The following is a 15,210-nucleotide window of genomic DNA, read 5'->3' as shown; positions in this document are numbered from 1 at the left end:
GACAAGGCATATAATTTCTCTTGGAGGTATTGCAAAGATTTCAACATTTTTGAGGCTCACTTTGAAAATAAGGTGGATTTCTCACACAAAGGAATATCTCTTGAAGATCATAGAGCCAATGGTCTGTAATAATATTCTTTTTTCTTAGCCCAGTTACCAAATTGCCTCCAGTTAGAACAACAAAATTTGCAGGGCACAGAAAACTAGATAACTGCACAGGCAGCAGCAGTAAACTGATTCAAAGGAATATCAATGAAATTTGTGTAGTACAGTGTGTGTGTGTGAGAGAGAGAGAGAAAGAGAGAGAGAGATACAGAGAGAGAGATAGAGAGAGAGATAGAGAGAGAGAGAGAGAGCTCTAAAGTTCAGGTAGAGGGCAGGCAGACTTGCCTTGCATGCGACAGACTTGGGTTCAATCCCTGGCACCCCAAATTCTCCCCCAAGCACCAACAGGAGTGATCCCTGAGTGCAGAGCCAGGAGTAAGCCCTGAGCACAGCTGGATGTGCTTCTCCCCCAACAACCAAAACAAAAAAATAAATAAAGTGCAGGTATAATTGTCATCTAGGGTAGTGATCTCCCCATTCTCAATAGAGATGATTTGGTCATGGACATATAGAAATGAGAGAGGTTTTAACATTTCTTTCCAGCACCTGAATAGGTCACTTACATACCCCACTAGAAAAAGCACTGATTTTTCTGTTCTTCTATTCTACCATGTTGTCTCCTTTTTCTCCATCAATCTGTGTCAAATAAGATACCACTAAATACCCATTACAGGCAGCATAGCATCTTAATCAAGACCTAGAATTTATATCTAAAGCGAGGGTAAAAATTTATAGTGACATTAGCCAGAAGAAAGGGACGAGATACCGAATGATCTCTCACATTAGCAGAATACAAAGAAACATAGCATGGGAATAACAACTGATTTACACAACTGAATTCACCATGGGTGGGATAGGGGTAAGAGTAGCGAGGGTACTCTGAGAAAGTGGAGAGAAGCAAATGCTCTGGTGGAGGGTGTGGTGTTGGAATAGTTTTAGTGAAATCCTTTCACCGAAAATATTAGATATCATAGTGCTTCAAATAAGTAAAGCTCTATAGTCAAAACTAATAATTAAGTTCACTCACATGCCAGGAGAGGGCAGAAATGAGCAGGGTTGGTCAGAGGCCTATCATGTGACCTATATAATGTGGAGGAAGAAAACAAATGGAGACAGATATAGAAAGATTACACTCATCTGTGGAATATAAAGTAACAGAATGGGAAACTAACACCCAAGAGTAGTAAAGATAAGGACCAGGAGGTTTGCCCTATGGCTTGGAAGCCGGCCTCACATGCTGAGGAAAAAGGCAGCTTAGACAGAGAAGGGAACACCAAGTAAAGGGTCCTGGGAGGACCAGCTCGAGTTGGGAGCTGCCGAAAATAGACCTCTGTTGCATACCACAACACCCAAAAGGAGAGGGAATAAAAGGGAATGCCCTGCCTCTGAAGCAGGGTGGTGTGGTGGGGGATGGGTGGGGGAGGTGGGAGGGATGCTGGGAACATTGGTGGGGGAGAATGCGCACTGGTGGAGGGATGGGTAAATGATCATTATATGACTGTAATGCAAACATGAAAGTTCGTAAGTTTGTAACTGTACCTCACAGTGATTCACTAATAAAAAATAAAAAAAAAAGAAAACAAATGGAGAACTGTGGTGCCTTGAACACTGATGCCAGCTAGAAATGAGCTCCATATAAAATGAGAAATAAACACCCCCAGAACCAGGGAGAGGGGACACAAATACACTAATCAAAAAGCCAAACAAACAAGCAAACAAATGCCAAACTACCAAAACTCCCCAAACTAGAATCTATGACAACTCAGCCGAAGTTGGATCCAGTTTCAGGAGTCTAGCAGGAATAGTGAGAACTTCCAAGGCTCAGAAGTTTATGAGGCAATTATAATGAAAATAGGTGTGGACTAAGAAGATACTAGAGACAACAATTATTCTCAGTCTTGTGATTTCTGATCTTGAAGATTTCTCATTCTTTCCAAGCTGTGGAGGCATGGAAGGTGTTCGCAAATGATTTAAAAGGTTAGAGCACAAAATATACATCAAGTCTTGATAGCTTATTGCCTTGGAGGACACATTCATTCAAGTTTCTTTGGTTCATCCTAGAAGCACTCCACTGTCTCTAGAGAACAGTAGGAATAGGACTCCTGCTGCAGGGTCTTGGTCTCTTTGGGAATCAGGAGTTCTACTTGACCTCAGGGGCACAGCATCTGACCAGACAGACATAGGGTTCTGCTCTCACGAGACTTGTATTATAGCGAGATCATAGTAAGGAAGGAAAGGAATAGGTAAGCTTCTGACAGTGACAATCCAATGGGAAAAAAAAAGAGATGAAACAGAAGGTACTAAAAGAGGAGCTGCTTGTAGTAAGAGAGAGACCTGTCTGAAGGAAGTGAGCAAGCTGTGAACCTCAGCAGGGAAAAAATTTCAGCAGAGGAAAGATCAAATGCAAAGCTCCTAGGGGAAACACAGTACCCGGGAGAAGATGTTCTAAAGACCCAGCTGTTGTTGAGAGGATTGAGCAAGAGGAAGGCTATTTAGGAGTGAAGGTTAGTGATAGGAAGAGCTCGACCTTGAAGGACCTTAAAGGTCACGGTGAAGATCATGACCTTTAAAATAAGTTTGTTTTTTGGGGGGGGGAAAGGGGAAACTGCCAGATTAATCCTTAGCAAAGATCATTCTGACTGCAGTATGGAGGATCACTGACCTGATTCTGGAATCTGATCTCAGCGCCTAAGAGAAGTAGTTAGGACATGTTAGTCACAAGACTCAACTGTCAAATTTTTAGAAACTTAGAAATTAGTTGTAAGCATGCTAATTATTTAAAAATGGAACAGCATAAGGGCTGGAGCAATAGCACAGCGGGTAGGACGTTTGCCTTGCACGCGGCCGACCCGGGTTTGATTCCCAGCATCCCATATGGTCCCCTAAGCACTGCCAGGAGTAATTCCTGAATGCAGAGCCAGGAGTAACCCCTGAGTATCCCCAGGTGTGACCCAAAAATAAAAAAAAAATGGAACAGCATAAACTTGAAATAAACTAGATGAAAAGCAAAACTCATAAGAAATGAGAATTCATGGCCTTTCAAATATTTTACTCTTTTATCATTATCTATGATCTTAAGAATATTTAGATATTTATCTTTCGTAGCTCAGTTCACCATTGTCCTAGCCGCTCCCTAAACCACCGAGCCATCCTTCTGTCTCTTATATCTTTTTATAGGAAAAATACTATGTGAAAGCTTTCGGCAACTTCCCCCCTATTATTCCCCACCAACCCAAACTTAGATGAACTCTTTGGGGTTAAGACAAGCTAAAATAGGCTGGTCCAAGGTCTGTTGTGGTTTGGGAAATGTGGCAACCTCTTTCAAAAAGATCAAAACACTTTTGTATGGATAAGACCACCAAGTGTCTGGTGCTGCCAGTACCAGCCAGTGGAGACTGTACCTTGGAGCTCTCTGTGACCTCTAGTTGATCTTCTCTTCATTCCCTTATTATAAAACACACCCAAAGATATTTCTCTGCCATTTTCTATATGTATGATGTATGTTCATTGCATGTTCCTCAATTGTGCATGCTCACTTTCCTCACATGAATATGCATGAGCTTTCTGAAAAGCCACATAAATTACTATATTACTCTAGTTCTGCCATGCATGCCTCAATCTGAATCTCCACTTCTTTTGAAGCTTGTTTTCCAGCTTTTGCTGATGGAAATTCTTCCCAATTAACTTGCTTCAGGCCCAGTGAAGTATCTCTCTTCTACTCAGTTATTCCTGTACTTTTTTGGCATTAACTCAACTACATGTTAATTATAATGCATAGCGGTGGCACTATGCATCACTTTCCAGGGCCATATTCAGTGAGGTTATATTCAGTTTAAAATTCAGCATGGCAGAAGTATTTATACCACAGAAAATGCAAAGTATAGACTAAGGACTCCTCTCCTTCCCCCAACAGAGAACCAACTGTTGAACACCTTTATGGCAGGAAAACAGACAAAACTTGATCCATGAAAAATAGCGGCAAGTGAGGGTTCCATATGTGATTCTAAAGATTGAGTCGATAGAACTTGCTGGTTTACTGGATGTGCATAGTCAACATTGACCTCTTAGATTTTGAATGTGAGTTTAAATAAATGTTTTTTATTTGAAAACATGCTAAAAATAAAGCTCATTCTAAGGTAATATTCAGAATTTTTAATAAACGTTCTTCTCTGCCTAAGCTGCAATCACTGAAACTTTGAAAGGTACCCATCATGTTGACAGGCAGGAATGGATTGGGGTTGGGGTGAGGAGGGAATATGGGAATACTGGCAGAGGGAAATTAATTTGTTTTATGTTTTTTGCTTTGTGGGTCACACCTGGTGATGCTCAGTGGTTACTTCTGGTTCTGCACTGTTGCTCAGCGGACAATATGGGATGTCAGAAATCAAACCCAGGTCGGCAGAATGCAAGGCAAATGCCCTACCCACTGTACTATTGCTATGGTCACTGATGGAAGAAAGTTCACATTGTTGGTGGGATTGATATTGAAATATTATATGCCTAAAACAACTATAAATAACTTTGTAAATAACAGGTTTTTAATAGAAAAGAATTTTAAAAAAGGCATCTCAACCGCATTGCAAAGCCTGGCAAGTTACCCGTGACGTATTCAATATGCCAAATACAGTACAACAAATCTCAAAATGGAGACGTTACTGGACCTGCTCGAGCAAATCGATGAATCGATGAAAACGGGAGGACAGTGCTACAGTGCTACATGTTCTTCTCTAGGGATTTGTATGTGTGTGTGTGTGTGTGTGTGTGTGTGTGTGTGTGTGTGAATTCAGCCCTTGGTGGGGGGGGGGACTCAAGGATAGGCGAGGCCCCTAGGTAAAATAGTTTAAGCATTAAAATTCAAAGGGTTTGAAAAAATGCACACAGGAAATAATAATATAGCAGAAAAAAATAGTATAGGTAACAGATATCTAGCAGCTGTAAAAATGTGCCAGGCAAGTGTATCGAATGTTGATGCATTCCTAACTATCCTTAATGTCTTTGTCAACAATGGCTCACCTGTTAGAGTGGGGAGGTGTGTAGTGGGGGAGCAATAAAGCATTGAATAAATGTCCAACCTGCGAGACCACTGATGACTGCCCAGCTGACCCTAAAGCCAATTCAATTGGCTTTTGACACAATTTGTCAAAGGTTTTAAGATAAGTATTACTTCACGGTAACAACTGCCACATACCTAATAGTAACTCTGAACCCGTCAAGCATACAAAAGTAACTGTTTTTGTTTGTCTAGCACCTGCCACAGTGTCCAATGCAAGGCAGATGGTCAGTGTCCAAGGCAGTCTTACCCTTGGTTTAGAATGTTTTTTGGGATCTGCAAGTCTTTGGAAGTTGTACATATGTGGAAATTGCCAAGGAAAGTCAGTCATCTCACCTGGATTTGGGTGTTCTATCCATTTCAGTGAAAGCTGTAGCTGAAAAGAACTGAGTCATTTACTGAAACTCATGAAATTTCCTAGCTACGTATAGCCTTCAAACCTGTTAAGCTAGTTCTGTTGTTGCTTATGACTTTTTTGAGGGATTATAGAAGAGCAGAGACACAGCCTTTTGGAAGTCCAGTGCACTAGCCATGGTTAAACAGAGCCAGGCAAGACAATTCCTTTCATTTCATTATTTTTTAGGAACCATAAATTTTAGGAACCATAAGTTATAATACTGTTAATGGTAGGATCTTGTGAATACAGTATTCTTACACCACAACCTGGGATACTTCCTTTTAAAGAAATTCATTATGATGTACAGCTACCACAGCTAACCACCACCAAATTGCTTAAGACCCTCTACCAATGATATGATGGTAACTTTTGCACACCTATTCATCTGCCCCACTCTCTACCATGCTTAGCATTCTCTGTTTTGTAATTCAAGGTCAAAGGTTTGTTCTTATCCAGTACTATCTATTTTTTGCTTTGCTTCTCATACACTACAGATGAGTAAGATCATCTGGTGTTTGTCCTTCTAGCTCTGACTTATTTTGGGTCTAGTCGTGGTGAGGTATGGTAGCTTTGTACATCAAAGCCATAAACATGAACATTATTATAAAAATGTGCTACAATAACAATATTTAAATTTAAAATGTTTAAAGGTAGCAATTGTAATGATTATTCTGCATGTTAAATACAACAGAAACTATTGTTGCCTGAAAATGCACAGTGTTAATAAAGTATTTTACATGTTGTTTTAATAAGAGTAATAATAGTCATATGCAAACATGTAAACATGTGTGTTATGGAATGCTTACTATGTGTGCTTCTTTGAGTTGCTTCTCTAAATGCAATTTTAAAAAAATAAAAGGAAGAAAATTATGTCATCATTTGTCTGTGATTTATGATTATCATTATATTGCTTCATTTGGTGCTTATGGGTATAAAAGCTGTTTAATAATATAAAAATCAGGGTAGGATGGAAAGTACAAGGATATTTGCCTTGCCTGTGGCTGACTCCATTTTGATCCCCAGCACCACATATGGTTCCTTGAGCTCTACCAGGAATGATCCTTGAACACAGAGCCAGGAGTAACCCACAAGTCTGGTGTGCCCTGCCCCCCTTCCCCAAGACCTCACAAAGTAAAGTTTAACTTTAAATATTTACTAGATACAAATCTTCTTTCAATTGTTTATGACTTCTCCAACTGCAGTTTTTTTAACTTTATTACAGTCTACTTTCTTTCAATCAGTGTTCATGTTTAAAATCTGCTTCTACACCTATTGGTGTACTTGTTAACTGATTGCCTTCTCCACTTGACTGTAACCAATATGAGGAGAGAAACATTACCAAAAGTATTGTATGAGGATGTTAAGTGCAAAGTGGAATCTCAATAAAAATTTGCTGAAGGAAACTTTAATTAATGGACATAGAAAGGAATCGGAGATCTGTAAGGCAAAAAAGGCTTTAACAATTTATCAATAGACAGCTACCCTATTGAGGTCTTCTGGAAAAAGATTTACAAAGGAAATATATAAATAACTCCTACGTGATATGCTTATGTGTGATTCATTTAGTCTTCAAATAATGCTTATGACAAGATATAATTTAATTCTGGGCGCTACATAATATCTTCTTTGTCCTTATGCATATTCTTTTTCCTTAGTAAACCAGAGCAATAAACCTAGCCAATTCCATTTATTTATGTATGCAGATAGGTGTGCAGGAGGTATGTACTAAGGCTGTTTATCCAAAATCTCTGAGTGGCTGACTCAGCTATAACTCTGCATAACATCTGACAAATACTTCAGTGGAATCATTTCTTCCCTGGTCATTAAGTTTCTAAACCAGCCAGTGACACAGAGCTAGGTATCAAGTATTTTGTGAGCCAATCACTAGCAATTATTATGAAAAGTGCCATTTCCATTCCTGCTCTTAGTTCCCTGACACATGCTTAGGCCAAGGGAGAAACTGCTGAGTTCCATATAGACAATGACAAATTTTTTTCGCCAAATTTTAGGAGCTTAATGTTCTATCAAGAATCTAAATTTTAATAAAGTTCTGTAAATGCTCAAGCACCGTTATCAAAGTTACTTTCCCATATGAATGAATGTTGTCTTTGAAATTTAAAAATAGCTATCTAGATTTCCAAGCATTGTATTTTCAATGAGATCCCAATTGTAGAATCAACAGAGAATAAATCTATAGAAATAATAAAAGTTTTATGCTTTCTGTATAAATAAAGCATCAAAGTGAAGACATGAAAATGTGATATTAAATTTTTTATTTCTACAAGTTTAGAATAAAATCCATATAAATTAACTTAGCCTGGTTTTAAAACAGTCCTAAATCTTAAAGGTTTACAAAAATAGTTGTCATTATTCATTCTGGTTTGGGCACCACAACCCGTGGTGCTCAGGAGTTATTTCTGGCTTTGGATTAAGAGATCATTCCCAGGAGTGCTCAGGGGGACCAGGTGGTGATGGGGATAGAACCTAGACTTCCTGCATGCAAAGCATTTACACCAACTCACTGAGTTATGATTTCAATTCATTGAGCTTTCTGCTATAACAAAATTATTTCTTTATTCCCTAATATTTCAGTTTCAGTTTGTCCGTGACTCCACTCCACATATTCAGTCAAGAACCAAGTTAACAACCAGCTTTCACATCTTGGAAGTTAAACTTCAAGTGGCAGAAAAGAAAAACCAGTGACAAAAATGAAAAAAATTATGCCAGAACATCATGGACGTCCATATGCTTTGCTCAAAAATTCCATCTGACAGTTTCTTTTACATAGACCACAGCAAAAGAGAGGGTCTGATGTGGGTCAGAGAACATCTTTCGGTCCATATGTGGGGAAATGTGTGCCTTGAAAATAATTGGAAACAAGAGTGTAGTCTACCACATTATTATATATCCTTAATATATATATATATTATATGTGTAGAATTACTTCAATCAAGGTAGAGCAGTGCAATCTAAAGAAAAACTACTTATTTGTATGTAATTTTGTTAGATTAAATATATTTCATAATATAAATAAATTTAAATAACATCTTTTATTATAAATATTGATTCAATAATCAAATAATTTGGGTTTATATTCAATTTCCTATTTTTCTTCCATATGAGCAGCAATCAGTTGAGTTTTTCATCACATTTTTTGACTGATTTTAGGATTCGTTGTGCTCCTAAGAGCATCAAGAAGATGCTGACTTTTCAGGTAGTATCAGTAGATCATAAAGCATCCTCCTAGCTAAGTAAAAGAATTAAAATAATCTAAGAGGTTAAGTAAATTTCCTGAGGTCATGGTCATGTTAAATGCTGTACCACTTTGTTCAAACCAAAGATTCAGACATTTAACACCAAATTTCCATTTTATAGTGATCAAGATATCCTAGATACTGTGTGGGTAAAGAACTAACCATGATTTCTCTGTGCCTTTAAGGATAAGTCTATGTCCCTAACTATGCCACTATGGATGCTGTCTTGGGAATGTCTGCATCATGATTATGACTCCATGGTAGACAATAAGCTTGAAAGAGAAAGACCTGATACAACATCATGAATCAGTTGCTATAGATATGAGAATCTGTTGTAATATTTCCACCAGATATTTTGGTACTTCTTCACTGATATAGTATCCCAATTTAAGCAAAGAATAATATTCCATAACAGAGCTTTATTTATTGAGCTTATAGAAAAGGAACAATCAACAAGGAAAATGCTCCAAGAAATCAAGTTGTTTTCAATTCATCAACATGAATTCTCTCCCTATAAAGGATACATGTTATAAGGAAATTTTTTTCTTTTAAGTGTCGACAGGCAGGTAATACAGAAAAAACGCTGGGGAAGAATTGTTGCAAGAAGGTATTGACAAAAGCTGCATGTGGAATTAATCAATATTTTAAAATGCTCCAAAGGAATATCCTGTGTAGACGTTACTATTCAACATAATGTATGAAATGATTTTTCCCCTTGAGCAATAACCAGGAATCCAATTTTAAGAAATACACATATTGAATATTTAGTATCATTTTAATGGAAATACTCCTGCAGTCGATGCATTGTCAGTATGATTTAACATAGTATATGCATTTTTAAATTTTTGTTTTATTTTTAAAATAAGTTGAGGGAAATGGCAACTTAACAAAATTCACCTGGAAATTTGTATCTTTGGGAATGGAAAGGTTGAGGTAGAAAAGGAGAACATACTGTATCATTATAGAAATTTATAGCTAGTACTAGGATCTGGGAAGATAGCTAAGGTTAGTTAAGCAAATGTCTAGAATGTGTAAAACCCTGAATTCTAGCCCCACATAAATATCCAAGTATTCCTGGGCCCCCAAGCAATTCCAAGTATGACTACTGTAAAAATTGAAAAAGAAAAACCTGTATTTGGCCAAAATTAAAAGTTGGAAGACAGATAAATGAGTCAAGATGGAGAAATATAAAATTCCCAAGGATATATGAGAACTTTGTATGTAATAAAGATTTCAAATGCATTTCTAATATGTAGAGAACATATAGTCCACATAGTAAAAAATATTGTGATAATTGAAATAGAAAATCTAATCTATAATGTGTATCCTTTTTCTTTTTGGTTTTGGGGCTACACCCAGCAATGCTCAAGGCTTATTCCTGGCTATACACTCATGGATCACTCCTGGAGAGACTGGGGGATCATAAGAAGTGCTAGAAATGAATGTAGATGCACTGTGTGTAAGCAAGCATCCTCTTTACCATATTATCTGTCCGGCCCTCAACATCTGAATTTTTATATCACACAAAATTAAATAATTCCATGTGGATCAACAGTGTTAAGATTAAAAACATAATTAAACAGAAAAGTACTAACCATAAATCTTGTTCTGTAACCTTTGTTTTTTCTGTATTTTCCATTAAGATATACATTTCAGGGAGGAGATGTGGTAGGACATGCACTTCACAAGTGTAAGTCCTAGGTTTGATCCCTGGCACCTCAAAAAATGTATATATTTTTATATACATTTCTTACACACATTGCCATCCTTACTGTAGATTCCACTGAATCACTAATGCTCAGCACAATATCATGCACACTCAGTAAATATTTGTCTAATTACTAAATAAATAAAATAAAAATTAAATATGATTATTGACACTACTATTCTTATGGTGGCATGGGTATTCATCTGACCAGCATAAGACATTTCTGGTGAAGAAGGAATCTAAAGTTAAATGTTCATTACTCATTGGATCAATTAAAACCATATATATATGAGAATATATGATAAAACTATATATAAGATATATTTGGGGGGCAAACAAGATTTGGGAAGATTTTTTTACCACACAACTTATTATTTTACAAACTTCAACAAGAGTTCAACTCTGTTGAATTCCTGAACTATTCACATCTGACATTGTTTTCTTTTCTAAACCTATCAAATTTATAAGGCAAGCCAGAAATAATTATAGATCTTTTAAACTTATATATTTATTATTGAAGCATCATGATTTGCAATACCATTAATGATAGTTTTATTTTCACATTTCCACACGATCCCCATCCCCAGAGCATCTGCTTTCCTCCACCCAAGTCCCAACATTCCTTCTCCCCCATCCCTGTCTCCCCTGCTTTGGTTAGCTCAGCTATGTACACCAGCTCTCAGATTCTATGGCTTTTGACCATTTAATTGTCAATTCTTGTCTATCTATACATGAGCCCTTTATTTTATGCCTCAAACGTTTTTTTCTGAACACATTCTCATACCCTGATGCCTACTGAGTTCCTACTACCCCTCAGACTACGCCTATGCCTTAGAAGACTGACACCTCAGACCTTGCAATATAGAGTTCTCTTAGTGATATCAATCACATAGAGTTCATGCAATATGGAAAAGTATAAAACAGTGATTATTATTATTATCTACATTTTCTAATAATGTTTCAGAATTACTGATGGAGAAAACTGCCATTCTTCTCTCACGAGGATTACTAAAGCAGTCACTTGGTATTTTTCTCCATTACTTGAGGTAGGTCAAGTGTGAGCTTTGGACCAAAACATAGTCGTGTCAAACCATGATTTAGACGCGTGGTAGGGATCACCTTAAAAACTTATTTGAAAGGTTATTTAAAAAAAAAAGAAAGAAACTCCCCTCCTGGACAATTCACTGCTGACTCAGAGCACCAGGAATCCCATACACCATAATATTATCTCCACCGTCTTGGGCAGAGCCTTACCTCTTCCTGTGACTCAGACTCAGGGGGTGGGGAGTATCATTGAGAGGTGCATAGAACATGCTAAAAACTCTTGAAGAGTTTTGGGATAAAATCAAATAATCTAAAGTATTTTATAGATGAGAATAAAAAACTGAACTAACCAACGTGAATAAGTAAGCAAGACAGTTGTTAATAGGAGAGGAAAGAACAAATGCTGAAAAGTTGAGTGGTTCAAGGCCTTCCATTAAATGTAAAATCAAGTATGAGAACAAGCAAAGCTTTTTTAAAAAATGTGATATTGTCATGGTGATTTGGTAAAAGCAATTCAGTTATTTTCTGAAAAAGAGAAAATCTCCAGAAAGGGGATTGTTAGTATATGAAAGAGGTTAAAAAAGAAAAGAAGTTATAAAACCTAGAATAGGAAAAGAAAAAGTGCTAAGTGAAATTTTATATGAAATTTAAAAAAATAGAGCTGATAAAGTCTTCAGGAGGACATGGAAACTCCATCCTACCCCAAATATTGCTTTAGGCATTGCTTCCATTTAAGCGGTATACTTACATTAAACAAGATATCGTGAATAATCTTGTAGGAAGTTACCAAGCTTTCAAAGAGAACCTATGAGTACCATCGTTATGAAGTCAAGTTGGATAGAAAAGTTAGTATTCTGATCACCTATTACACATTGTGACTGAGAGCTGAAGTGGGAAGCAGCATTACAGGACATCCCATGCAGTATGACACTAACTGTGGGTAGTTAATGTCAAAATTGAAATAATTTATTAAATACACACTTGGTATCCAGAGTTCTAGAATTGACATGGTAGGAAAACCCTACATATATAGTGCTCTAAGTGTTCTGTGGATAGGAATAGAGCAAAACTCAACAAAATAACTGACTAGTATTTCTGAAAATGCCAAAATATGAAGACACAAAGCAAGACTGAAGGATTCAATTAGGTTGTGGGACAAAAAAAAAGAGTAATTAGAAGAACTGGAACTAAAGGCATCTGGTATCTGAACTGGATCCTGAATCAGTCAAATGGATATTAATAGGAATATCAGAGACATTCAAATGAGACTGTTGGAATGATTAGAATTTAGGTCAATGTTAATCTCTCCGTTTTGATACTTGTACCATTGTTAGGTACAATGGATTAGGGAAACTGCAAAGGATGTATAGAAACTCAGCTTTTTTACAGTATTTTTATGAACCCCGCATTATTTCAAAATAAAATCTGAAAATTATCTCTTTAAACATGGCAAAATCACAGTAGTGTAACATCATGAAAACTATGCATTTTAGAGCTAGACAAATTCAGCTTTGAATTCAGTCTCTGCCACTTGCTGGCTCTGTGACTCTAGCAAGTTGGTTACCCTTTCTGAGCCTTTTCCTCATCCACCAATGGGGCAATTAATCCCAACCTAGTTGCTTTGGAATCAGTATTCACAAAAATTGGAACAAATGTTCATAAATCATAGAACACAGTGGCCATAACAAAATTTGATTCTCAGAAAGGTAAAGGTAAAGGTAAAGGCCCTCCCGTTGATCGTCGATTTGCTCGAGCGGGCCCAGTAATGTCTCCATTGGAGACTTTGTTGTTACTGTGTTTGGCATATCAAATACTCTCGGTAGCTTGCCGGGCTCTCCGAGAGGGGCGGAGGAATTGAACTCGGGTTGGCCATGTTGGCCGCTTGTAAGGCGAACGCCCTAGCTCTGTGCTATCTCAGAAAATGAAATGTTAAATTATTTATATATACTTAATGATTCTTACTGTTTGCCAAATGAACTTTGTATTTGCAAACATGACTCGCCAGCCTCTTTGTAGGAGTTCCTAACTGCTTTCATTTCACCTTTTCAAGGGCCCTTCCCACAGTCCAGTCATCCTGATCTATTGCTCACACCTTGACACACCTTGACACATTCCTCTCTACTTGTCTCCATGACAGTCATAGACACAAAATAGGCAAGGTGAGTAGCCAGAGACCTGGTTTTGTATATTTCATAAATGTATATTTGTATATTTCACCAAATACTCTCCCTTTTGTTGTTACATCAACATTCAATCTCCACAAATAGAACAATAACACCTATTTCAAAACATGAGGGAATTGGGGACTGGAGAGATGAAACAGTGGATGAGGCAACTGCCTTGTACAAAGTCATCAGGGGTTTGATTCTCAGCTCCTCCCATATGGTCCCCTGATTCCCGCCAGAAGTCAGTAATCTCTGAGTAAACCCTAAACACAGTCAGATGTGGTTCAAAAGACAATCTCCCCACCACCCTGAAAAAAGAGTAGGCATGGTGGAATAAATGAAGCTGGTGCAGTGCTTTAAAAATGCAAGCACTTCAGAATAAATGTTATGCTGAATCTAACTTCACTGCCTACAAAGATAACCTGAGTTGTTTTTCCTTTTATTACTTTGATCCCATCTTGAAATTTTAATTTTCTTTTTGGGTCACACACCAGACTTTTACCTTGTCCAGTGGATTCTAAAATGTAGTGAAGTTCATGAAAGCTACTAAACATAGATAGAGCTTCTCAACGTGTGGTCCCTCTTTGCACCAGCACCCATCAGCATCAATGGGCACTTGTTTGATATGTAAATCTTCAAGCCCCACTCCAGAATATATTAGATTCACAAAACTAGAATCTGTGTAGTAGAACCTAGGAATCCACATTTGAATACACCCCAGCTTGATTCTGATTCACTGCTAAAAGGAATCCATGTTTGAACATACTCCAGCATGATTCTGATTCACTGCTAAACATTGACCATGTGTCTTAAACTATTTCTAATCTGCACCTAACCAAATCCTACACTTCATGGCTCAGCCCAAGTGATCATCTATTTCCTCTGAAAGGTCTTAACCTTTTCTAAAAATCTTTGTGCCTGATAACCTCTCAGTACCTGTATTGCAAATGATAATTCCCCAAAGAAAAAAGACAGACAGACACACACACACAGACAGACACACACACACACACACACACAAACACACACACACACACGTACAGAGACAGACAGAGACAAATAGAGAAAGAAGGTAAGTGCCTGCTATAGACACAGGCTTGTGGGAGGGTGACCGGAGGGAAACTGGGGACATTGGTGGTGGGAAATGTACATGGTGGAGGGAAAGGTGTTGGAACACTGTATGACCAAAACCCAACCATGATCAGCTTTATCTCACAGTAACTCAAAAAACATTTTTTTAAATCTTTGTGCCTAACCTCTAGGAGTCTTGATGTAGAGTTTTTTGTTTATTTGTTTGTTTTTAGCTTTGTCTTTATAATGCTTATCACAGAGACTTTCAAACAAATGTTTGCAACAGTCTTTCTGAAGGTCCTGAGAGTCATTTGTGTTAAGAATTCTTATTTGTTCTTATGAACTCAAAGTATAAGTTACAGTATGCTGTATGTAGACTCTGCCTTAAAAATGCTGAAGAAATTTCTTTGACTTTC

The sequence above is a fragment of the Sorex fumeus genome, unplaced genomic scaffold (genome assembly GCF_029834395.1).
Source record: "Sorex fumeus unplaced genomic scaffold, SorFum_2.1 ptg000037l, whole genome shotgun sequence".
NCBI classification, from domain to species: Eukaryota; Metazoa; Chordata; class Mammalia; order Eulipotyphla; family Soricidae; genus Sorex; species Sorex fumeus.
Note: the sequence above shows the minus strand (reverse complement) of the source record.